This window comes from Piliocolobus tephrosceles, chromosome 4 (genome assembly GCF_002776525.5).
Source record: "Piliocolobus tephrosceles isolate RC106 chromosome 4, ASM277652v3, whole genome shotgun sequence".
Taxonomy (NCBI): Eukaryota; Metazoa; Chordata; class Mammalia; order Primates; family Cercopithecidae; genus Piliocolobus; species Piliocolobus tephrosceles.
Genome location: NC_045437.1, coordinates 58,780,046 through 58,806,145, shown reverse-complemented (window position 1 = coordinate 58,806,145; position 26,100 = coordinate 58,780,046). Strand labels below are relative to the sequence as shown.

Below are 26,100 nucleotides of genomic sequence, written 5' to 3'. Positions count from 1 at the left end.
TTTACAAGTATAAATAACTTACACTGAGTAAGCTGTTTGGTTTTCTTTATGGCCTCCAAGAAAAACAAAATGGAGCCATGTACGTTCACTTCCTCCTTCAGTAATTCTACTCTAGCCTCATCACAGGGGACTTCTCATTTCCATAGCACTAGAGTTTATTTTCATTAAAAGGAACTATTCCTTCCTTCATCTTTAAAAAAATTAACTACTTCTTGCATATATACCAGATTCACTTAAAGAACTATAGCTAAAAGAAACAAGCACCTATTTGCTTCTATTCATGCTTTCGTATTGGCATAAGCACTACCTATTTTCCCCTCCAAGGTTATCTTTTCTTTTTTCTTTGCATATTTCCCAGGAGCTCTGCACTAAAGCATAAACTTTCACATTAGAGAAGTGAATAATAAAGCAGACACCAGAGGAATATATATGCTGTTTGAAGAGGCTTTCTCACCCTGCCTCCTTCACGCTTGCAGACTCACACCCAGTGCAGCTGACAATTTTAGTTCATGCAGAATCCATTGTATATTCTCTTCCATAAACATATACATCTTTGTATGAGGAGAAAGTGAACCAAATTCAGAACACTAAAGACACAAGTAATAATATGCACTGTAGAGCCTTCTAGTATGCTGAGTTTCATTTGGTCTTCCTTGTGTGGCAAGCACATCCTGGATTCCTACCTGTGTTTTACAGGCAAGGAAACTGAGGCTGGCAGTGGCAATGTAACTTGATGTTTCTCCTTCACAAAGTGACTGAGTCAAGATTCAAACCCAACTTCAAGATCCTTTTCGGTACACTATGCTCCTGAATCTTACAGTGTTGGGGAGGGGGAAGTTTTCACGTAAGAGAAAAGGACAACAGACATATTTACATTTACTTTGAATAATTGCACGAAAAAAGGAGCTACCAACTGGTAATATCTCTAGAACAACATCCTACTGCACACAACAGAAAGCTACATAATTTTGCATCGTGTTTTATACTGATCACAGTAGAGCAACAAATACTACAATGAAGATTCCCAAACAACTTGGCTTGACAATCACAGCTTTACCACCTCTTAATATTCACAATGTGCTACTGTGGGCTGTTTGTTCTTTATCCAACATAGCCTACTGCAATAAATTCTTGTTTATCCAAAATATATTTAAGGGATGTGGTGCTGCAAACAACTGAATAGGCAGGTTAGTGGAGACTACTAAAAATATAGTAACATCTCATTTATTTCTGTCTCTGTCCAATTTTAAAGCTCTAGAACAGGATCTGGTAAACTTTTGTAAAAGGTCAGATACTAAATACTTGAGGCTATACAGACCATACAGTCTCTGCGGAAACCACTCAATTCTGCCCTTACAGTGTGTGAAAGCAGCAGTAGATGATATGTAAACAAATGAGCATGGCTGCGTTCCAATAAAACTTTATTTACAAAAAACAGATTTGGCCTACAGGAAGAAGTAGTTTGCCATCCCTTGCTCTAAAACATAACCCTCACCCAGAAGGAAAAAATGTAGTCATGTCTTATTTACTCTCAGGGGAGAACTGACACCCTGAGTGACACCTATTCTCTCATTTTATACATAGTTTTTAGAAACTAGGCTATTTTCTTGCTTACAGCCTATAGCAAAATAGGAGCAGGAATTTTAAAGTAAGGGTGCTAGTATAGTCCAGTAGATTGAAGTCCAAACCCTTAGAACATCGCCAGAGGGTTGATGCAGAAAGCAGTCTGGGCCAGTTAGTGTACGGGCAAACACTCTCCCTAAATTCCTTCATGTCCTCTTAATCATCTCAGCATTACCTCAATCAGTATCACCAAAGGAAGCTTCCATTTAATCTCTCTAAAGCAGAAGAAACAGAGACACAGGGATCCATTTAGATGAAAACTGGCTACATCTAGAAGTTTTGAAACTGACCGAATAAACTTCAGCTATCTAGAACATGTATTTTGTGAAATAATCAGTTCCCCAAATAATAATAAGATGACAAATATTTATAAAGCATTATGAGACACGCATCATTCCAAGCAATCTTGGAATTAACATACGTAAAATGCAAAGTGTTTTATGTATATCAATTGACTTAATCTCTACAATAGCCTAACAAGATAGGTACTATTGTTATCCCATTTTCCAGATAATTAAATGGAGGTACATGGAGATTAATTAATTTGTCCAGAGTAACTCAAGTACTAAGTGGCAGAGCTGGGATATGAACCCAGGCAGTCTGGCTCCAGAGACCACAGAGTTATGGGTTGATGCAAAAGTAATTGCGGTTCTTGCCATTTTAATGACAAAAACTGCAATTCCTTTTGCACCAATCTTTAGCACCAATAATTACTACACTATACTGAGGCATTACTTTATACCCATATGTGGACTGCCTTAGTTCAAAGACTAAAAATATAATAAATATACTTAAAATCTCTATTAACTAGAATATAATCTTCAGAATCTTAAAACTGAGACATGTCAGTGTGTTTTCGATGCCTCAGGGTGAAGTATGCAAGTGCCTATTATTATTGTTCAGTTTCAACAAAATAAAAAGATTGCTCAGATGTTAGATTGAGGATATTTTACTCTTTTGGTGTTGTATTTAAAATCGTTTTTGGAATGAGCCAGGGAAATAAACAACAAGTAAATGGAGTTATGGGAAAATTCTTTTTAGGCATTCCTAGTCTAATCAGATAAATATGAGAATGTGATATGAGTTAGTGCTTCTATTTTTTAGGTCAGGATATGAAGATTAAAACAGTTTCTCTTTGTTGTCTTTATTTCTTAAATAGCTTGATTGTAAATTTGCTTTATAGGAGGAAAATAATTTAGCTGTTAAAATAGTTGAGGTTATGATTGGCTTAACACCCAACAAAAATATTTGAACCTAATATATCCAAGGTAAAGGACTAAAATTGGTTTGACAGGCTCTTGATTTTTATTGAAACCTGATGTTTTATTAAAAGAAAATGAACAGATTTGGAGAGATTTTTTAAACAGAATAATCTGAAAAAAACATTGTTTACTGAGTAGGTAACTGTGTTTATTTTATTTGTGATATAAATACTTTTGTTGATCCCTAGAAGTTCATGGTGGTGAAAAACCTTCTAGCTTCTAAAAAACCGAGAAGCTACAAACCAAGCTTATGCTAGTTGCACCATTTGCTCAACTCAGTGTAAGAAAAATTTCTCCAAAATCTACCTGTACACTTACTTTACAGCAGTTTTCCCCAATAAGAAGTTAGCATTTACTGCAAAGTTTATAAAATACCCAAGGAACTATGGGGAATGAATGAATTTTGATTAGCCATTTCATCTTCCTTGACAATTTTTCATTTTCTCCCCACCTTTTCATAAAACTATGAAGCAAGGGATTCAAATACCTGACATAGAAGAGGATAGGTGAGGTAAAGAGAGAAAAATAGCCCAAGACTACTTTTTCATTATAAAACATAAGTATTAAATCATAGCAATCTCTATAATCACAACGTTCAGTGATATTTTAATAGCCTTGGAAATTTTTTAACATACGGATCAAGAATTTAAAAGTAAAATCATTACCCTAATTTCTTCCAGATGGTAAATATTATAATTTTTTTCATTACCTTATTGGTTACAAGGCATAGATTCTACATAGACATACTGAAGAATAGGAAGGAAAGAAAAGAGAAAAGAAAAAAAGGTATGGCAGAAATAGCTTAGCTGATCATTGTTATGGACTGAATGTTTATGTCACCCCAAAATTCATATGCTGAGATCTAATTCCCAGTGTGTTGGTGCTTGGAGATGGTGTCTTTGGAAGATAATTAGGTCATGAGAGTGGAGCCATCAGGAATGGGGTTCGTGCCTTTACAAGATGAGGCCAGAGAACTAGATCACTCTCTTTCTACCATGTGAAGATACTAGAAGTCAGTCACCTGCAACCCAAAAGACAGCCCTCACCAGAACCTGACCAGGCTGGCACACTAATCTCGGAATTCCAGCCTCCAGAGCTGTAAAAAAATAAATAAATTTCTGTTGTTTACAAGCCACCCAGTCGATGATACTTTGTTACAGCAGCCTGCACTAAGACAATCACCAAACCAACTTTTTATTCTTCCCAGACACAAATAGGACTGACTATAGCCTCAGTTTCCCTTTCACTACATGGGGCTGTGTGACCAAGCTCTGGCCAATAGAAGGTGAGCAGACTTCTACGAGTTTTCTCCTTTGCCAAAGCACAGGCACCAGGAAGCTGGTTGTGACGACAAGGTGATAAGAGTGGAGTCACAAGAATACTGCTTGAATGAATGAGAAGAATCTGCCCATCAAGAATACTCACTTTAGGCTTTGACTGAGTGAGAAATAAACTTCTCAGTTAAGTCAACAAGATTTCAGCTTTTATATGTTATAGCAGCTAACATTACCAAAACTAACATGTAGAAGCTAATAAGGATATCTAAAGCTCTGGAAATGTATTTCCCGGAATGGTGCAACTTTATTCCTTTCTTGTTGATTTTGGATTTTATAGCATAATTGTATATCTTAGATGTTATTACCATATCTTCTATTAAATATCATGTTTGTAGATAATTGCCCTAGCTGCAAAATATATAGATGCTTATAAATTTTGTTTTAGCCATTTTAAGTAGCAATATATATTGTCAGTACATCCTAAACTGAACGGGCAGAGATCTGGATTCTAGTTCCAGGTACTCTAGGTTCCTGTCTCAGTTCTACTGTATATGAAACTTAAACCTGTTAACATCTTGGTTCCACCATTTATTTGTCAAATATGGGGACCGAACTAAATAAGGTTGGAGACTCTAAAAAGTAAAATTTTATAAGAAAATTTGTATGTTTCTTTTTTGGGGGTAGGTGGGGGACAGGGTCTCACTCTGTTGCCTGCCCAGGCTGGAATGCAGTGATACAATCACAGCTCACTGCAGCATGGACCTGACAGGCTTAAGCGATCCTCCCACCTCAGTGTCCCAAGTAGCTGGGACAACAGACGTGAGCCACCACGCCCAGCCAAGAAAATTAATATATTTCTACCCAGCACTTTTTGTATATAGTACAGATTGGTCATTCCTTCATTATTAACATAGTAAATATTTTAAGGAGAAAAGTAGCAACCTCATAAATAACCCTTCTTCTTTGAGAAGTATCCTAAAAGTTCTGCAAACATGAAATAAATATCTACTAGGTTATAAGTTCCTCAAAGAAACTATGTCTTGTTCATCTTTGTGTTTCTAGCACCTAACTGCTGATTTTTGCTGAATAAATAAAGTCTTATTGAGAAGTTTTAAAAAATAACATTATTTCACTATAGTTTTAAATTACTGAAGAACTGTTCTTACCCAATCACCAAAGGCACAAAAAAGTCAGGTCAACGGTCCTAGATCCAGTTTTCAAATACTACTACAAATGAAATTGTTTCATTCCTAGGAAGTTCCCTCATGAATTTCTGGGTGAGCTGTGTGAGATAAAAGTGGGAGAGAATCCATTCCATTTTAATATGTTTTACTTATTGTGATTCCTCTATGATTTCATCTATTTTTTTAAAAGGGTTCAACAGGTGAAATGGGTAACTGCTTTAACCTAACCAATATTGCTGTTAGGAAATCATCAAACTATAACAGCAGTGAGCTCAAACCACTGAAATGTAGGATGCAGCTATGGACATTATTCCAAAAAGCATAATGATTTTCTGAAGCAGAACCACCTAAAAATTTGGGATTCAAAGCTGCTAATTGATCTTTCAAATCATTCAGAAAGTCATTTTGATCATTCATTGTATCCCTGAGATGAAAAGACCTACTAGGAATAAGCATCGCCTTAAAACCTACAAGATTATTTCCTTAGCAAAATTTAATAATGAGAGTCAAGACAGGAATTTAAAAAAAAAAATCCAAGAACATCTGTCAGTCTAAATTTCCTAACCCACTTTTTCCGGTGAGGAAAATATGTCCTCCAAAACTTCGTCATTGGCAGCTCTAAATGTAGGCTGTGAAGGAATGCTTATCTAACTATTGGCTTAGTGCTATATCTAAGTGGAAAGAAAATTAGGGTACAAGCTTAACCAACAAGAACATTCATTCTGTTTGAGGGAAGCAGACATAGCTTAGAAAGTTAGTCAATCTGATCAATAAGAAATATATCTGATACTTTCCATTTTAAAAATTAAAAATTTGAAAAAGTATTTTTATTAATATACTGATAATTGTTGTAATATGTAACATTTATATGGCTATGACACATGGAAGTTTACTAAATATGTTTTCACATACAATGCCACCTTCATTTATCACAGTAAACCTATTGGTATTTTTAATACTCAAGAAATAGATGGATCAGCATTGAAGCTCCAATAGGATCTTCAATGGGAGCTTAAACAAATGTAAGCTCCAAAAGCCTTCATAACATTAGGATCAAACTGAAGATTTTCTTTGCTTCAAAAGTTTTGTCCATTACTGGGAATATGCTTTTAGAAGTAAAGGGTCCTAACCCTAGCGTGATAAGCTACAATCATAATAATAGAGTACATGTATAGCACATTACAAATTACATATTACAATGTTCTTTTAACAAGCACTTTCTCATTGTGATGTGGGTATTCACCAATCCAGTAAAATATCAGAACATATATCATTATTTTCATTTTACAGACATAGACACTGAGGCTTAGAAAATGTTTCATGGCCTAAGTGTGGTCCCATTGACTCCAAGATTAATTCACCAAAATGTTCTGCTTCTTGAAATCAGAAATTAGAGGAGCACAGTTATAGTTAAGTTGGAATCATTGATTGTCTTGAAATTAAATGAAAGCTCCTCCTCCACCAGTGTCTAGCTCCACAAAAGGAGGGACTTAAACAAATGTAAGGCATTTAACTCCTTGATGGTGTGCTTTTTCTGTGGGAAGGAGGACATTTGTTTCATTCATTTTGTTCTCTTTTTTTTTTTTTTTAAATATGCTCAAGGTAGAGAGCAACTCTTTTGAAAACACAAAGTAAGAATGATTAAATTCTTAGGCAAGCTGAAGAAATCAAATTAGTCCTATATATAACACAGGAAAAACGTTGGAGGGAAGAGCAAGTTTTTCCAAAAACAAAATTAACTCAAAAAAAAAAAAAAAAAAAAAAACCCCATTGGAAAATGTAATTCAATCAAGAAATAATATTTTTTTCAATTTGGATTTATGTCTTTGCTTCAGTAGGTAGTGTTAATAGTCTCCAAATGCCAGTGTGTATTCATGAACACTTAGCAAGTTCATGATGTGATACATTCCTTTTTGGATACATCTTTTGTCAAATCCATCTGTCTATGGCAGATATGCATAGTTTTACAGAACCTTATCTGCAAAAGAACTTCCACAGTTAGACAAAAATGGCTTTAGAAAATTGAGAGGAGTGGATAGAAGAAAGATCAACTATTGCTGTTTGGGAGATTTTTTTTTTGCTTTCCCCACCATGCCTTGCCCCCAGCCCACTGTCCACTGGGCACCTGGCACCTCTAGACTCCTTTTCTTAAAGCTCTATTCTTTCGCAAGTAACAGATATGACTCTGGCATCTCAGGAAGAACTGAAGAGATGGAGGTCCCAGAGGAAAGAACGGATGTAAGACATAAATACTCCTAGTATACACCCACCAGAATTTCCCTGAGCCATGGTTTTAAACATCCTCTGAATTATATAGGTAGCTGATTAATGTTTGATAATTAAGCATTTTTATGTGATTCATCTCAGTAAGCACCCAAGCAAGGTAACATAAACAATGAAGATATGAAAAGGTAGAAGGAGATATGAATACTACACCAAGTGGGCCACATGGACCCAAGGAAAAAGAGGAGCTGAGTTGAAGTCAGGAGCTGATTCAGATAGAGCAGCTTCAACTCTACTACTTCTTACTCTTAGATGGGATCCAAACCACCTTGAGGGATGGGATTATATTTCTTTTATAGATGCACTGCTTTCTCCCACTAATACAGTTAGGAATGTATAGCTAAGAATGAGCCAACCATTACTATTCATGTCTATGGCTACAGAAATTCAATAAATCAACTCGCTATTCTGGATCAATAAATGAACTCATTATACTGTTTTTTCATGAAGTAAATGTGTTTCTAAAGGAATGTATTAAAATTACATTTTAAAAAATCTATCTGTTTTGCATATATTTGGTTGATACAGAAAAGGAATCTATGTTGGCTACTTTTCTTTCTTTCTATAAACTTCATTCACTGGTGTGACCTGAAAGGGGGTAATATTTTAGAAAGCAAAAATATTTTTAACAACAAAACTTTGCATTTCCAGTGTGATCGAAACACAAAATTATGCAAAACACAACTAATATATCTCTCCTACTGGTTAAATCATGCCAGTTGTTTAACCAGGTGCAATCAAAAATAAACTACTAATGTTATTTTTATAGGAATTGGCTAGTAATTACCAACTATAACTATTAAAAGTTTATATTTGCCACAGGAGCCTGTGATTTTAAAAACTATTCAAATGATTTATGCTTGAGAGTTATACATAACACAAATATATACATTTGTATCTACAGGTTTAAAGAGGAAAAATAAGACAAAAAGCAACTTGAAAAGCAACCCAATTTTTTTAATGACCTAGCTTTGTGCTGTATTGAGAAAAAGTATAAAAATTATTTGGGAGGCAGAAAAATATTTCTAAGCTCTAATTTCATAGACAAAAGCCCTATTATTTTTTGTGATAGGCTAGGAGAAATCAATAATGACTTAAAAGCAAAAAGTAAACTGCTCACCTTTACCAGTCTATACTCAGTATTAATTCTATCCTGCGGTGTATGCTATAGAAGGTAATGAAATGCTGATGTTTTCTAATTTTTCACTTCAGTCTGCTCCAGTTTCATCCTAAACCTTGTCAGCCACAGAAGTTATCCCCAGCAACCATACAAACCTAACAACGGCTTCCCTGGGTTAATTTGATCTGCTCCAATCACAAATTCCAATCCACATACTTTCTTCTGTTATGGTTGTGTCTGTATGTGTTTAATGTACTTTTATAAGGCTTTTTACAACAAGCTCATGGTGTTTCATTCAGCCCTCTACCACATAAACAGAAGCACTGAAGAGTATGTTTGTTCATATAAAATGTTTCAGTTATTCATAGTGTTTGTCTTCAGCTGGCTGCAGATTACAGTGAACGAAAGCATTGCTGCCATCATTCTACATTTCTCCTTTGCCTGTGCTCTATCTGCTGTGCACCCGTGTCCCCAAAGCATTTATTATAATATCTGATGCTCACTCTCAGTTTTGGACTGAGATGGTGGGGGTGGGAAACCTTAAAACTTGCCTGACTCAAGTGCTCTCTAAGCCACTGCTTTGATCCCAGCATCCTGCTTTAACCTACTCCTGTTGGACCTCTGCCACTTTACTGACCCCATAAAACAAACAGAGCTAGCAAATGCATCAAACAGCCTCCTTCAAAATGCAGCTTGACTAATTCATGGCACAAAGCTGGAATAACCCTGCCAGGTCTTAGAAGCTTTAAGATTCATCGTTTTGAACTTGATACACATAGTACAGCGCCTTAAAAACGAATCATCTGCTAGTTCACTATTTTCTACTTACAATCACTCCCTCCCAGGGCATGTAATTAATTTACTGAGCTTAAAAAAAAAAAAAAAAAAAAAAATCAGGATTACTCACACAGTCTTGAAGATGCAATGTCAGCTATTTAGGACAGAAACATCCAAGGCCGTGTCAGAACTCAATTACGACTACATATGCATTAAGGCAGGAACTGGCAGGCCTCTGGGTACGCCAACTATAGGACTCGTGCTTCTCGTACGCTGGGCTATAATCTATGAAACTGAGCTCCAGAGCCAGCCAATCACTTAGCTCCTCATAACAAGTCTAACTGGCTCTGGAAAGCTGAAAGGGCTGCACTGGAACAACACAGAAGAGATATTCTACACATTAATCTACTTATCTGGAATCACTTTGACTCTACAGGCCAGAGAAAAATCACAGCTTCCTTGTTGGAGGGGAAAAAGACAGGTGATCTGGGGATAACGCAGCTACACCTGGAGCAAGGTCTCTTCCCGGCTTTGCAATCCCAACTGTGCCCGCGCTTCAGGACCCCAGTCGTCCCAGAAACCGAAGGGCAGGCACGGCAGCAAACGCCTGAGGTAATTTTCATCTTTCTTTTTATTTTTAGTAGAATAATGCTGACTGAAAGTGATAAGCATAAAGTCGCTGAGGCAACTAGATATGCTTCGATTTTATTTTACCTTTTCCTCTTCTAATCGTGTGCAGGATAATGTGCAGGATCAAGTCTGAGGAGGGGGAGAATTAATGTACCTGAAATAAACTTGAAACTAAAACGATCATTTATGGAGGAAAATAGAGGATTTTCCAGAACAGTTTCAGAGCTACCTTCTCAGATGAGCAGGCTTTTCACCCACCCACAGAAAGAAGAGTCAACGGGGCTGAGACGGGAGAGGGATGGGTTTCAGGAGCACAATTAAAAGTTTTTCATATCTTAAAGAAAATAATCTATGTTCAGAGAGAAAATTGAGAAAATAAGTTACTGCCCAGTTCCTTTGACCTTTGACACTTAGACCACATAAGAATGTTCCATGGTAGAAGGGTTGGAACAGAGAATCTTAAGAATTCTAAGAGAGAATCAATACTGCTCCCCTGCCCCAGGTTTTTCTTGTTTTCTTCACAATAGTATCCTTATATCCCATTACATTTTAGTGTTAGTTATACCAATTACTTGTTACACCATACTTCTACATTTGCAGTTATTAATGGATCTGTAGAAAACATTTTAAAGTCAAAATTATTATAGAGGCAACTAAAATAAGAAAGCAAAAAATATATGAAACTGACATACACATAACCCCAACACCACACCCCTTAGATACTTAATGTACTTAACACAATAACAAATCCTTCCAAATCCTCAGCAAATTGTCTGTTTCTTTAACACATTTTGTAGCAAGTGTAACATTAGCAATAAGAAAAACTTTGGCAATAAGCTTGTACATAACTAAATCAGTCCTTATGCTTTCATAGTGACAATAGAATGTACATAATATTTTATTTGTTTTGTTGGTCTTTTAAGCTCCTAAGGCAAGAAACTGAGAAGAAAATTGTGCTTTGTTTAGTGGTGAAATATAAACAGTAACAGAAGAGATATTTATGCACTTTTTGTTGGCTGTAGATAATTGACTGAATTCAACTTGAGATTTGACACCAGGAAGAAAAACATGGCAATAGACAGAAAACAGAAAAAGTAATCCATTGGCAATTTCCCCCCAGGGATTGTTCTTTGAATTGTCCAATCTGTGACTAGCCAGGGAAGAATATTTCTGCTCTGTTTAAATAGTTTTTATTTAATTAAACCTTTGTTTATTTGACAGTGCTGCTGCCTTTGGTGACTATGTGAGAATGGAAACTTCTAAGGAAGCCAGGTTGTTAGAATTGTTGCCCCCTTTACTTGGAGATAACATAGATTATCCAGGCTGAGATGGAAAACAAGCCCTTTATTGAATTTTCAACACAGACTCTCTGCTTCTCATCTCCTTAATAAGATTTCATTAAAATCCCCTGGAATTCCCATGTTCAAATCTCCATTTGTTGACAGACAAGGCCAAGAATACTCTAAACTGAGGCATGCAAGTCATTTCATTTGTATTCTTGTCCAAAAATTTCCCATAGGAAGACTTCACCTCCTACAATTCTGAAGGAAACTCTTACTGTCCAAGACAATCGCCAGCAACTATCCACAGTCATCTGAGTGGAAGCTTTCACAGCTTTTGTACATTCTCTGTGTCAACATACAACTGAGTTACAGACTGTCCCCTGGCTCCCTGACCCTTACAAACACTAAAAGTTTTGTTTGACTCAACTTCAAGCTGCTCATCTGTTAGTAAGTAATGTTCACTCCAGAACACATTCATGACGAGAGCTTTCTAAAAGACCAGCACTGCCTTCCCCTCCTATAATCCTAATAATCATGATAACCTGAAACATGTTACTGGAACTTGATATTTTTCTGGGGATTGAAAATATTTAGTCCTTGGAGCTGTTACATATCAGGGGCAACCTCACACTGAAACAAAGGAAGTGATGTCCCATTATCCACCCTGAGCCACCATAATATGCTGTTTACATTTATTTTCTTCAGCCTGTGCAAAACAAAGCAATGGAAGAGGAAACTAAAAAATATACATACTAGTACCATTATCCTCTTTTGCCTAAAATTACTAATGCACTATGTCAGAGTCTGCTTCCTTCAGACATCATTCTCAATTCATCAGGAATTGTATTAGCAGGTTCTGGCTAGAGAGACTATCTCCTGTCATCACGATCAATTAATGTTTTCTGGTTAATCAGAAAACATCGGGCCCTATCTAAGAAGCTCATGGTATACAAGGGTCACCCAAATAGCTAAGTGCAGTCCTGGCTCATAATTCCTTCATCTCAACCCCGCCAACAAGAATTAAGATGATCCCATAAAAAGAAAAAGTGCTCAGGAAAGTGAACCTTTTTCTGAACCAAGCACTGTCAGCAAATCTCAGGTATTAGAGCAACTATGGTTGATGGAAAAGTATCTCAAAATCTGGGCCAAGAATGATTTCTAGGTCCATAAGCTAATTTGTCTGGCCTTGCCATTTACATAAGCCAAAGAAAGTCACTCATGAGTAAACTATAGAAAACATTCAGACCCATCCTGTTAGCATGTCAAATCAACTAAGACTGGCAGGGTATTAACTCTATTCCAGGTGACATGGATAAATAGCCCCATTATTTTCACAGGACCAGCCTCTACCTCACGAAACCCTAGACCTCGGAACCAGTTTCCTGGTAGGGATCTGCTGATAGTTTCAATGCGGACAGGGAGCCTTATAGTGTAAACAGAAAGAAAAATGGTTGCTTTTTAAAATGTCAGCAAGAAGGCCTGCCTCACCTTAACGAAGCAAAAAAAAAAAAAAAAATGCTTTAATTCAAATTAAAAATCATGATACTAGAGATGGGAGTCTGTGGTCACTATAAGGACAAAGCTCACATTCTTGGTTCAGATAACAAAACATTTTATCTGGACAAATGGACCTCAAATTAAAATTTGCTCTTGGCCCATGGGGGAAATTTTTTGTTGTATTTTGTTGTTGTTGTTGTTCTTGTTATTGTTTAAATCAGTCTCTCCTAAGGCCATGAATAGGAAATCATACTAATAATGCGTGTGACAAAATTCTGAAATATATTACACTTAAAATTAGCATAAACCATCAACCTTTAGTACTCATATATTGTAGTCAAAACTCTTCTAGGTAATGAGACCTGAACAGAAGGATCCATTTATCTGTGGTCTTGCTCTTTGTCTAAGTTTCTCAAAAACATTAGGACAACGTCATATACAAAAACTGGCAATTACATTTAATAAGAAAAATGTGGGGAGTGCATTGTTAATAGTTGATGCTAAAACCACGTCTTTGCTTTAAACATGTAAAGCAGTATAACATGGTGGTTGGTAGAAACCTGGAGTCGGCCACCTGGGTTCAAATCCCAGCTCTGACTCTTAATTGTTGGACCTTGAGCAAGCTACTTAACAGCATTATGCCTCAGTTTCCTCCTATATGAAAGGGTGCCACACACAGTAACTACTTCCTAGGCTGGTGTGAAGATGAAATGGGCAAATACATGCTTAGAACTGAGCCTATTATGTGGTGACTGCTCATTAAAAGAAAACTGTCAGCTAGAAATGGTGGCTCGCCCCTTTAATAATCCTAGCCCTTTAGAAGGCCAAGGCAGGAGGATCACTTGAATCCAGGAGTTTGAGACCACCCTGGGCAACATAGCAAGACCCCCATCTCTGCAAAAAAGAGAAATAAATAAATAAATAGCTGGGCATGGTAGCACACACCTGTAATCCCAGCTACTTGGGAGGCCAAGTTGGGAGGATCACTTAAGTCCAGGAGTTGGAGGCTACAGTGAGCTATGGCTGTGCTATTGCACTCCAGCCTTAGTGACAGAGTGAGATCTTGTCTCAAAGAAAAATTTAAAAACACAAATAAAAATGAAATAAAATTGTCATTTGTATTAGGATTAAGCTCACTACAATAAACATATACAATATTGAAAATGAAGGTGAATTCCATGGAATACTATGCAGCCATAAAAAAGGATGAGTTCATGTCCTTTGCAGGGAGATGGATGAAACTGGAAACCATCATTCTCAGCAAACTATCACAAGGACAGAAAACCAGACACTGCACGTTCTCACTCATAGGTGGAAATTGAACAATGAGAACACTTGGACATAGGGTGGGGAACATCACACATGAGGGCCTGTCAGTGGGTAGGGAGCTGAGGGAGGGATAGCATTATGAGAAATACCTAATGTAAAAGACGAGTTGATGGGTGTAGCAAACCAACATGGCACATGTATGCCTATGTAACAAGCCTGCATGTTATGCACATGTACCCTAGTACTGAAAGTATAAAAGAAAGATTAAAAAAAAAAGAAGAGAAGAAAAAGAAAATGAAGGTGAATTAATGAACTACCAGATGTGGTGAAATGTGTCTACTAACATCACATATTGCATTTCAACTGATATTTGTAAGTAATATTTTTCCTTAAGGCCTCTAAGATAACAGCACAGTGAAGTGTGTCGGTCACTATTAATTATCAGTTTTTTGCCTGGTTCTCATTTGACACTTTTAACTCTGCCCTGCATTTTGCTGTGTCATGCAAGGACACTAACCCAGAACGTGACACAGAAGGGGTAACTGTAGCAGACATGATTCATATGATAGTTTGTACAAAGTTTGGACCATTTAAAGATTCCTGCATGAGGGGGAAAAAAATGGAAGTCATTAAGCTTCAGTCATGGTAACCAAACCAAAAATGATTTGAAGGAGGATCTATCATGAACAGCTATGCTGATTATCCAAACTACATGAACCATGTGTGGAATTCATGCTTAATTCTCAGCTTAAATATGAGCTAATGTTGAAGCTAATTACATTTTCTCCTCCCATTGATGAGAAATTTCTCAGAGCAAGAGAATATCAACCAAGACTTAGACGTGCTCACTAAGAAGCAGTAGAAGAAAGAACAGAGTCTGCTTGGTGAAGGAATAGCCACTCCAGAGAAGGAGTATGGACTTCTATACACAATCATTCATTCATTCACTCACTACTCATGAGTGATCTTCGTCCTTATCTTCCTCCACTGTCCACTGTCACATAAATACCCACCCGCCACGCTTACCTGCTTCCTATTCCTGAGAGTCCAGGCTCACACACAGAGTCATGTTTCTGCAAATGCAGCCCCTCTAACTGAACACCCTTCCCCAGCACCCACCATGACGACCAAGAAAAATGAGTTCCTTCACTGGAAACCCCTTCCTAGCCACCCCCTCCCCATGAAAGGTGGTTACTCCCTGCTGAGTAAATAAATTAAGGAACCATTTACCACATAAATTAGCACTAGAGGACAAATAAACATTGGAAAAATTGAGGGATGTTTTCAGTTTAACAAAAAAATGCTGTAAAATTGAAACATAAGGTAATTTCTGCAAGATTAAAATTCCAATAAAGTCAAATGTGAGGCTTATTGGACCCACAAACAAACTCTTGACTAAACTTAGGCATCATCTCTGGTCCTTCTCAACAAATGGATAAAGAAATGCAGGAGATCCCAACATAGTCTCTGGAAATTATTGTATATTTGAAAGCTTTGCATGGGGCCTGGCAAGGAGTTGAATGAGATAAGCTAAGTCTCACTTATTCTAAGGATCCTGCTCCTGGCAGAAGAATGCACTGGGGGCAGGGGGTATCTCATATTCAGAGGTCGGTAATTACCTCCTCTTCCCCCTCTGCTGATGCAGCTACAGAATCCGACATCAAAATTCCCTCCCAGAGCCACTTGTGCCACTGAGCCTCACCACCTGCAGCACTGCTGCAGTCCAGTCCTGTGACTGAGGGGGCAGTTATTCAGCACTGGACATTCACTGAGAAGAAAATGATGGAAGAGGCTGGAGAATTTCAGGAAAACAATGTATTCTGGAGGACAGCCTTCGGAACTGTGACACAGGTCCAGTTTGTCTTTAGAGCCTTTCCTCCTCACTTCTGACCCCAGAATAGTCTCCCTGGGCTCCCCTGCTGCTTCTTTGTGGCCCACAAAGGGGCCTATCCTCCCTCTCATCAACTAAATCTTTGTGTGTCATCCCCAGAGCAGCAGATTAAACCAGTCCGTGAAAATCTTCCTGCTATCTTCCAAGTGGCATCTTCCTGCTATCTTCCAAGTGGCATGTCATTTCAATAGGGGCTTTCTAGAACTAAAGCTGAGAACCAGAGAAATAACCCCCAGTGAACATTTCAGGCCTCATGAAGCATGACAGCAAAGATAGAAGGCAGGCAGGTCTTTCTGGGCCCCAGGGAATCACACCTGCATATCAGCTACCTCCCCCTCTCAGAAGTGGGCCAGCCCTATTTGCATAGCCCTGGGCCAAGGAAAAGGCCAAGCTCTCCCTTCTCCATGCAGGGTAACCATCACGATTATACAACCTGTACAACACCTGTAAGTCCCACCTCCATGGCCCCTGTGTCTTCCTCTCTACCTCCAGAGCACAGGCCACCACTAAGCAAGGAAAGAGTTCTCACTTCTTTAACCCTCCCACAATAGAGATAAATGTCACACATAGTGCCTCAAAAACAATTTGGCCATAGAGATACATTTGTACTCACCAGCAACTAAAAGAGACATGAGTTGCTCTATATCTTACAGTCCATGGTACTTTGTCTAACTTTTGTCATGAGAATTTACACACAGAAATCAGAGGAGTGGAAAGAAAGCAGATTACATTGAGTCACACTTGCACTAGGAAATAACACAGTGGCTCTCCAACGTCATGTGCATAAAGATGACCCAAGGCACCTGCCAAAATGGTAGGTCCCTTGCTCCCACTACGGGATGCTGATGCCATGGATCTAGAGTAGAATCTAGGAATCTGCCTTTTCATTGCCCACACCCACCACCACCCGTCAATGTTTGTAGAGCCAGTGATCTATGGACCACTCCTTGAGAAACACTGAGACAGTGCATGCAGGCTACTTAACAGAAAACCTGGTACAAGTTTTCAATGCTTACTAGCTAGCATTATTACCAAACAGAATCAATCCCAATTTCAGAGATTCTACTTAGACTTGACCTTTTGCTAAGTGAAAATTGCACATGGGTGCAGAAGTACGGTAGCAAGCCAGGAGTTGTTTTAGTGCAGGAAGAGAAATAAGAAGAGGGATACAGTATGTGTCCTTCTAATAATCCTTTAACCATTAATGAAATCTCTTGAGCCCTAATTATCCCCTATTCCACAGTTTTCAGCAGCTCTGAAAAGATTACACAGGGGTATCTGAAATAATTATCTACGGACCAGAAATTCCCAATGTAAAAAACACTCAAAATATTGCCATTTTTATTTTTCTGCCTCAGATATGGAAAGCAAAACAGGGCTATTTGTTTTGTAGAGCAAAGCAGGCCCCAAGTGAACAGCGAGTTTCAGAATGGCTGAGTCCACCAACTTTGGCACAATATCGGAGAAGTGAATCCCAAACCTGACTGGCTATTGTGCTCCTGTGAGTCTTGGCTATTTCCTTTTGCTGCCAATGTGGGCCCTCTGCAGATGGTTGCAGCTGAGTATGTCTACTTACCTCTTGGACTCACTCCTCACCATAAATGGGATGGCCTTTCAGGAAATCTTCCGTTTGCTTTGCATGCTCCTGAGTATAGGACAAAGCGCTGTTGTGTAAGAACATAAATAACAAAAGCTTTGTTCTTCCAAACCGAGAGGGAAACTGTAGATCTATCCAAAATCACTTGGTCTTAAACTGCCTAAGGATGACAGGAATGAAATATTATTTTAGCCTGACCATCAGCATCCGTCTCTCAATCTCCTCTCTTGGCTTCAGAAAACAATGACTCAATATGGCCTTTTTCTGACACACTGCAGCCTTAGGAAAATACTGCTCTACATATTTGGAACTAGAGCTTTCCCTGCATTAAAATAAGTGGAAGTTATTCAAAAGCCCACGTAGCTTTCTCTCTTTGAATCGTGGGCATAGGGACACAGCTGTTTGTACTCATATAATGAAAGAAAAAAGGAAACTGTGTATGACAAAAAAAAATCAAAATACATTTTTTACTAGGTGCTTGACATGTATTTTATTGCTTGATTCTCACAATAACCTCTAAGAGTTTGGTATTATCTTCATTTTCACTGAGAGTGAGAAAGGTTAAATAATTTTCCCTAAGGACACAGAGTTGATAGGTGTGAGAGGAAACAGTTAAATAGCAAAAGAAGTAAAGGTAGCCTGAAATTCTAACTGTTAACATCTAAATGAACAACCTCCCATATTTTTAGTAATATAACTGTATAGAAATGTGATCATTGTGTTTCATAATCTGTTTTGCACCATTAAGTAATTTTTCACATTAATATATGAAGCTTTACACCATCATTTCTATTGACTATGCAGGGTTTCACGGTAGGTATTTATCATAATTTACTATACCAGTTCTCTATTGATAAACATTGAAGTTATTTCTCATTTTCCCCATGAATATGCTTTTGCAGACACACTACATAAATCTATTTTTTACATTTGTATAGTTGTCTTCTTAGGATAAGTCCTAGACCCAGAATTTCTGGGCAAGAAGATTATACATTTCATATTTCAGTATGTATCGGCCACCTGCCCTCCCACGGGTTGTATCAGGTAGTTGTATGAGCATGCCCATTTTCTCAAACTCACAGGCACACCAAGTTCAACCACCCATTCACATTTCTGCCAAAATGATGCAGGGAAATGATAGCACTGTTATCTTTATAATCAGAATACTAATTAGGAGGGTTAGGTGTTAGGCATCTTTTCTTATGTATTGGCCACTTGCAATTCTTTTTTTTTTTTTTTTTTTTTTTTTTTTTTTTTTTTTTTTTTTTTTTTGTTTTTTTTTTTTTTTTTTTTTTTTTTTTTTTTTTTTTTTTTTTTTTTTGAGGCAGGATCTTGTTCTGTTGCCCAGGCTGGAGTGCAGTGGTATGAACATGGTTCACTGCAGCCTCAACCTCCCAGTCTCAAGTGATACTCCTACCTCAACCTCCGAGCAGCTGGGACCACAGGCATATGCCACAAAGCCTGGCTAATTTTTTTATTTTTTGTAGAGACAGGGTCTCACTATGTTGCTCAGGTTGGTCTCAAACCCCTGGCCTCATGAGACCCTCCCACCTTGGCCTCCCAAAGTATTTGGATTACAGTGTGAGGCATGGGGCACGCCAGCCACTTGTAATTCTTTCAGAAATCAATTAGTCCTATCCTCTTTTCTATCAAAGTCTGACTCCAAAATTAACTTCAAGTGCTTTCTCCCACCCCTATCTGTTTTCTCATTGTCTGAGCTCTGCAAAGCTGATGTGCTAGTATATTACGCACTTTGATCTATTGCCAAGAAAACTTTGGCAACATATTGTCAGGGCAATTAGTCAAGTTCTATAACATATGTTCAAAGAAGGAACACTGGTTTGGTCTAAAGAATAGAAAGCCATAAACTTCTCCTTGGTTGTCTGCTTCAGAAATAGGTCCTCTGACTATCAGCAGTTGTTTATCTGAAAAGAAACAATAATCCGTTCAAACTTAAATCTTGTTCTTCTGCACAGAAAAGTTTGGATAATAGAAACAAGGCAAGAACAGTTTGGAGAAACATACCCAGAACCAGTGACTGGGGAGGAGAAATCACACACACACACACACACACACACACACACACACACTTTTCCATGCCCCAGAGTTAGACCACAAAGATTGTGCTGACTCAGGTTACAGATGTCTTTGCTCAGATGAAAAGGAGGCCCGCAGACATAAAGGAACTTGTCTAAAATCAACCAGCAAACAGCAGTCCACTGACTCCCTGGGCAGAGCCCATTCCACTAGAGGACCCTAGCCAAAGGTGAAGCAGAGCACAAGTTGAGTCCCCAGGGCTTAAAACATTGACTCTCTCTCCCGAAATGCCAGAATTGTGTTAAAAAGGCGTTATAAAAAGAATACCCTCACCCCAGTCCCAGAACTTGTGCAAATGGGAGCTGGGCCACGTGGATGGCCAGCATCCTAGCTGCTAAGGTTGGACATGGATCTGACTGGCTGTGGGCAGAGGACTTCAGGGACAATGTTAGGCTGCCCTCTTGTTCCTGTACTCAAGAAAGAATATGATCAAATCCAAACAGCAACACTGGGCTGGTATCCAGCTCTTATGGTATCTAGCTTTTTCTTTACAATATCACTTGTATAATTGCCTTTTTTTTTTTTAATGTTGTCTGTTCAAATTTAGCCAATTCCGGGCTCTGAGCTAAAGAAAACAAAGCCTGGCCAGGTAGTGGTCCTATCCTCCCATAAGGGCTTCTGCCGTAGCCCAGTGGAGACTCAAATGTGACCAAGATCTCTGACAGAAGAACTGTACAAGGGCTACCTTATCCCATCTCACATGCAGAAAAATGCATGGACGAATGGCCCCACATTCATTCCACCTAGGTGATCAGTCACCCAATGGCATTAGCTCCCTCTCTATAAAACGCTGCATCATGAAACTCTCACCAAACCCAAACAAAGATTCTATTCCACCCAACACAGATCCTTTATGAAGCCTAGAAAAGCGGCTTCCTCCATATTTTCTCAGTTTGAAAGCATTTTTGTGAACTCTTTAGATATCCACATGGGCCAAACAGAATAAATAGTTCACACTGAAACTTAAAAAACAACTGGATAAGCGTATTTATGAAACTGGCTTAGAACACAACAGTGGTGATTAGTTTGTGCCAGGAGATGTGCATGCATTATGCCATCTAATCTCACAATGACTTTCTAAGGTGCTTCTTTTTACCCACTCTTTATATATAAGGAAACAGGGGAAACAATAAGGAACAGCTTATTTCTAGACTCAGCTGATTCCTCTACAGAATTTCATGAACTTTCATTGAGATGTCAGCAGTTCTTCCAAAAGACCAAGGGAAAAGTCTGCCTTGAATGTTAAATGTGTCATGAAAGTTGATTCCTGGCTGCTTCACAGACTGACTCCCCTCAGCTTTCTCTTTGGGGGGGTTAAAAAAAAAAGCAATCTCATGCTGATGCCTCTCTTTGGAAATGGATATTTTTCACAAGAGAAAATTCTTTCCAAAACTTGGTGCTTATTTTAGGAGAGTTGTGTGGATTCCCAGCCATCTTCGCACAGAAAGTCTTATACCTCAGAATCAAGAATAAACTCTTCAAGTAAATTTCAGCAACCCGATTGGTCATTAAAGACTCCAAAAAACAAACAAAAAGAGCCAGATAGGGAGAGTTACACTGCTGGCCCAGACCATTTCTAAATACAAGAGTTTGAAGCAGAGGTTTGAAAATTCTTATGCTATATTTCTCTCCTCTCCTTCAGTTCTCCTGTTAGCCCTCTTGGCTTCAGGGGTTTTTACTTGCTGATTCTCAAGGTTGGACTACATTTAATTGGTTTTGTTTCCTGACACATTGACTCAATTTTGTTTAGCAAATTTGCTTCTTTTCTTTTCGTCTGCAAATATGATCAAAAAGAAACTAAAACCCAGGCTGGGTGGGGTGGCTCATGCTTCTAATCCCAGCACTTTGGGAGGCTGAAACAGGGTAACTTGAGCCCTGGAGTTTGAGATCAGCCTAGGCAACATAGTGAGACCCCATCTCTAGAAAAATAAAAAAATTAGCTGGATGTGGTGGCCATAACTGTGGTCTCAGCTACTGAAGAGGCTGAGAAGGGAGCCTCTCCAGTAGCTGAACCCAGAAGGTTGAGGCTGCAGTAAGCTATCCATGATTGTGCCACTGCATCCTAGCCTGGGTGACAGAGGCCCAGTCTCAAAAAAAGGAGAAAGAAGAAGACAAAGACAGAAGAAGAAGAAAGAAGACAGAAGAAAGAAGAAAGAAGAAGAAAGAAGAAGAAGAAGAAGAAGAAGAAGAAGAAGAAGAAGAAGAAGAAGAAGAAGAAGAAGAAGAAGAAGAAGAAGAAGAAGAAGGAGGAGGAGGAGGAGGAGGAGGGGGGAGGGGGGGGGGGAGGGGGGGGGGGGAGGGGGGAAGGAGGAAGGAGGACAGAAGAAGGAAGAAGGAAAAAGGAAGAAGGACCTGGTTCCAAGGATGGAAGAAATTTCCACTCGAAAATATTTAAGATTTATTTATAATGCATCTTATGTGATACTACATTAGAGAAATAATTCCATGGATTGTTCAAAATGAAATCTGACTCAGTGCTAAATATCTACAAGGAACTCGGTAAATAGATGTTAAGTAATTTACATTCATCAGTATGATAATAATAACAGGCATTTACAAGGAACTTTGCCATTTTCAAAACACTTTCACATATGTCATTTTAAATAACTCTCAAAATTTCATGGAGGACTAAGCAGGGACTTGGTGAACATACATATGAAGTTTATATCCTGACTTTCACTTAGCTACGTGTCCTCAGGCAGCTTACTGAAATAATCTGAGCCTCAGCTTTCTCAGCTGTAAACTGTGAATGACAATTGTTCCTTCCTTGCAGAGTTGATGAGAGACTTAAAGATAATATGTGCCAAAGACACAGCAAGAACCTGACCCATGGCAGGCATTTGGAAATGGGAATTATTGCTATGATTATAAGACACGCCTTATATAATTAACTTCTCTAACAGCTGAGGCAACTGAGACTGAAATAGATTAAAGCATTCAACCAGTCACTACAGCCACTACGATACCAGAGCTACAGGTTTTCAATCTGCCAAAGGAGAAGAGTTTTCTGTGCTGTTCCAAAACTCAAAATGTGAAGGTAGAATTATTGCCAAAACAGCAGTGTCAATCTCTAAATCTCTAAAAGAGTTGATCCATGCTTTTGGAGGGAGCTTATCCCTTCAAAGCGGTAATAAAAGTGTTTTGGGGATCTCTTGTAGCCTCTAGCACTGACAGGCAGAACTTTTTTATCTGTATTTTTTTTCAGTTCTAGATTTAATATTAGTTCTATAACATAGTTGATATGTCTTATTTTCTTAGAATTTCTTTATAATATGTTACTATATTCGGCCTTATAGACAATAATTTTCGATCTGCCTCCTAAGGTCAGGAAATTTTTAGAACCCTACAACAAGGGCAAAATTCACTGGTGCTCTCTGTAGCAAGCCTAACTGAGCTTTCATGAAATCACTGAACTAAGCTGCTGAAGTTGAGTATCATTCACACATCCATATCTTTTTGATGATGTGGATTGACTATCTGCAGTAAAGATAGCCATACTAGTATCAATATTAACCCTCATGAATAAAAATGGAAGAGAAAGAAAGTGAGGGAATCCACGATACTCCTTTCCCCACTTACTTAGCAGAAAACAAGACAAAACATAGACAGAGTACTCTGTCGATACGGTATTCTACCCGCTACAAGAACACCAACATTGTCAATGTTTATTTGATACTCTGCTATGTGTGCTGCTTAGCCAACAACTGTTCCAAGCTGTTACTAAATTCTCCCTCGATTTCTTTATTCTTGGCTATTATTTTCTTTGTCTTACTTTGGTCCCCTTGCTTTTTCATATCTACGTTCCTTTGGTATTCCTTGCATTTATATTCACTCCTTCCTTTATCCCTCTGTCCTTTATTATATGAAAGTGCTTTTAGAAGAATCAAGAATCTATGGAAATGTAAGGTTATTGTATCATTATTACTTGTATGTTTATTATTCATGTCAAGACATTATTGAATGCCTTTTACATGCTCACTATTGTATCTACCATTTGTTCCTCCTGTTTTTGTCTTATCTGGTCTTCTACAGGTTTATCAGAATACAGCACATAAATATTAATAATAGAAGCAGAGTTGAAGATCATTCTGTTAACTTTTTTAAATCTGGAAGCATCCAGTGAGCCAGGCAACATTTGTTAAACACCATCTGCAAATACAATCAGGGTACCAAAATTACAGAGGAAATCCCAAAGATATGAAAGATGCGTTTATTGACCTTTGTAAGCTTCAAACCCAGTCAGAATGACAAGTCACATGATAAGCAACTGAACGGGACAGCTGTAAGATGTACAGATAACTAGAGTTCAAACCGAAAATCAAATTTGAGTCAGCCAGGTGGAGTTGATCACATAACATTTTTCTCAAAGTGAATTTTAAAAGGAAAAGGAAAGATGATACGTCAAAGGGAATAAGGGCATCCTGTCCAGACCCATCAATGTTATTAAATCCATTTCAAAGCCCTCTGCAGTCTCCTGGGGACTATTCAACTCTCTGATGACTTTCCCATTTATGTTTTGAATGTATTATCAAAAGCTCCCTTGGAACTTAAGAAAGCTCTAATATGTCTTTATGCATTTTTTTTTTTTTTTTGCTTCCATGATCTTGCATATAGCTTTTGTATAACTACAGCCTGCTTCTCTAGTTCTTTCAAGGTTTTGTTTTGTTGTTGTTTTTTTTTTTTTTTTTTAGATCTTTTTAGGTATACATTTGTAGCATGACATGTGAAGGGCAACGTTTTTTAAAAAGCAGTTCTGTAACATCTGCTGTTTGAGGTAGGTGGTATAGTACAGCAGCTCTTGAGACTTTATTCCATCCCTCTCCAGTGCACTGTATTGTCCCTCAGGCAGTTTCATTCTCTCCACAAAGAAAGATAGGGTAACAAAACAGCCTCTGCTACACTGAAATGGGGAAACTAAAACAAAACCATCTAGGCGCAGTCTGAACTTCAGCAAGCTCCAGGCTGAAGCTGATTGACTTCAGTAAGCTCCAAGCTTAGGTTATAATCATTTCCACCGTCTTTTCCAACAGTCTGCATCTTGTTTTTAAAATTTATTTGACATTAAAATTGATGTAATAGCTTTTACTTGAAAATTATAATTAATTATGGTTAGAAAAAAAGGGATATTCATTTAAATGAGAAGCCAGATTCCCAATCCCAGAAGAGTTTCTGTCTGTTTAATTGATTTCTTCATGCCACGTGGGGTTTAAAGCCAGGCTGCAAATGGGAGAGCTCCCCTAAACATATCTCCCCCAACAAAAGCATAAAATGCCTCATCTGTCTGCATGTAGGTGACATTCATTTTGTTCCAAAATAAAGGATACAATGTCAAAATCAAATATCTAAATAGAATGAACATAAATCTTACATTTGCTCAAAGGTATGCTTGATCGATTATTCCTGAAAGCTAGCATTTCTTGTGAACAGGGCTTTGGATAACTCCCTAGAGGAAGAAAAAGAGACGAAACACTACAAGACTGCACAGACAGAGCAGAAAAGGTCGACTTTTTCACAATATTTCCAAAGGTCAATGAAGGCAAGGTGCACTGTTAGGACATTAGCATTACTCATTATTCTCCATGCTTGTCAGGACTCTCTCCCTGCCATTTTGCCACATTTAGGAGTCTTGTACAATTTGCATGCTTGTTTCCAATCAGGCAAATGTAATAAAGTCTCATTTTCACCATATGACTTTGAGTTTTAAACAAATAACATTGGGACAAAGCCTTTTGTCTTGCTGGTTATCCTTTTCTCTACCCAGCTCTGTCTTCTGGATGAAGAAGAAAGAGCTCTCAAACCCAGAAAGCATATCAATGTACATTCTTCTCCACTGTGAAACACTGAGCTGAGCACTCTATATAATACAGCCACGGGAATTTGCACACTGCAAGACGTGTTATTTGCCTGGTTCTTTTCATCATAGGTTTGATTTAGCAGGCAAATTTACAAAATTACAAATTTACAAATTTACAGATTATATCAGTGCTGACGGATATACCCCGAGGCCACTTCGAAGTCAGACCTTAGGTTTATGGAAATGAAACAAGCATAGTACTTCAATTACAAATACCTACTTTACATTCTAATGTACACATAAAAATGCTCATCCTATAAATCCTGGCCTTGAATTCTGACTCAATTAGAGGGTCTCCTGATTTGGTCCTTAGCTCCTTCCTTAGGGTGCCATTTTAATTCAGTCTGCATTCACACATACATAAATCGAGATCCACTGTCTTATCTAATACATGTATCTCTTTGCCAAATGGCAGGCTTTTGGAGAGATTAAAAGTGATGCTGCCTGTCTCTAGCC

General features: G+C 38.1%; 1 protein-coding gene and 1 pseudogene across 2 annotated transcripts in view; both read right to left on the bottom strand.

The window, feature by feature from the left end:
- PDE4D (phosphodiesterase 4D) overlaps positions 1 to 26,100 on the bottom strand; it is a 1,617,209-nt gene that overhangs the window by 1,574,401 nt on the left and 16,708 nt on the right. Inside the window, exon 1 of one of the 2 annotated variants that reach the window (XM_026456052.1) lies at positions 17,673 to 18,877. The exons of the other annotated variant lie outside the window; for it this stretch is intronic. The gene's annotated coding sequence lies outside the window, so the exon portion shown is untranslated. Of the gene's footprint in view, positions 1 to 17,672; positions 18,878 to 26,100 lie in introns of those variants that run through there. 2 annotated transcript variants of the gene reach the window in all.
- Positions 1 to 26,100, bottom strand: part of LOC111541612 — a 61,644-nt pseudogene that overhangs the window by 18,838 nt on the left and 16,706 nt on the right.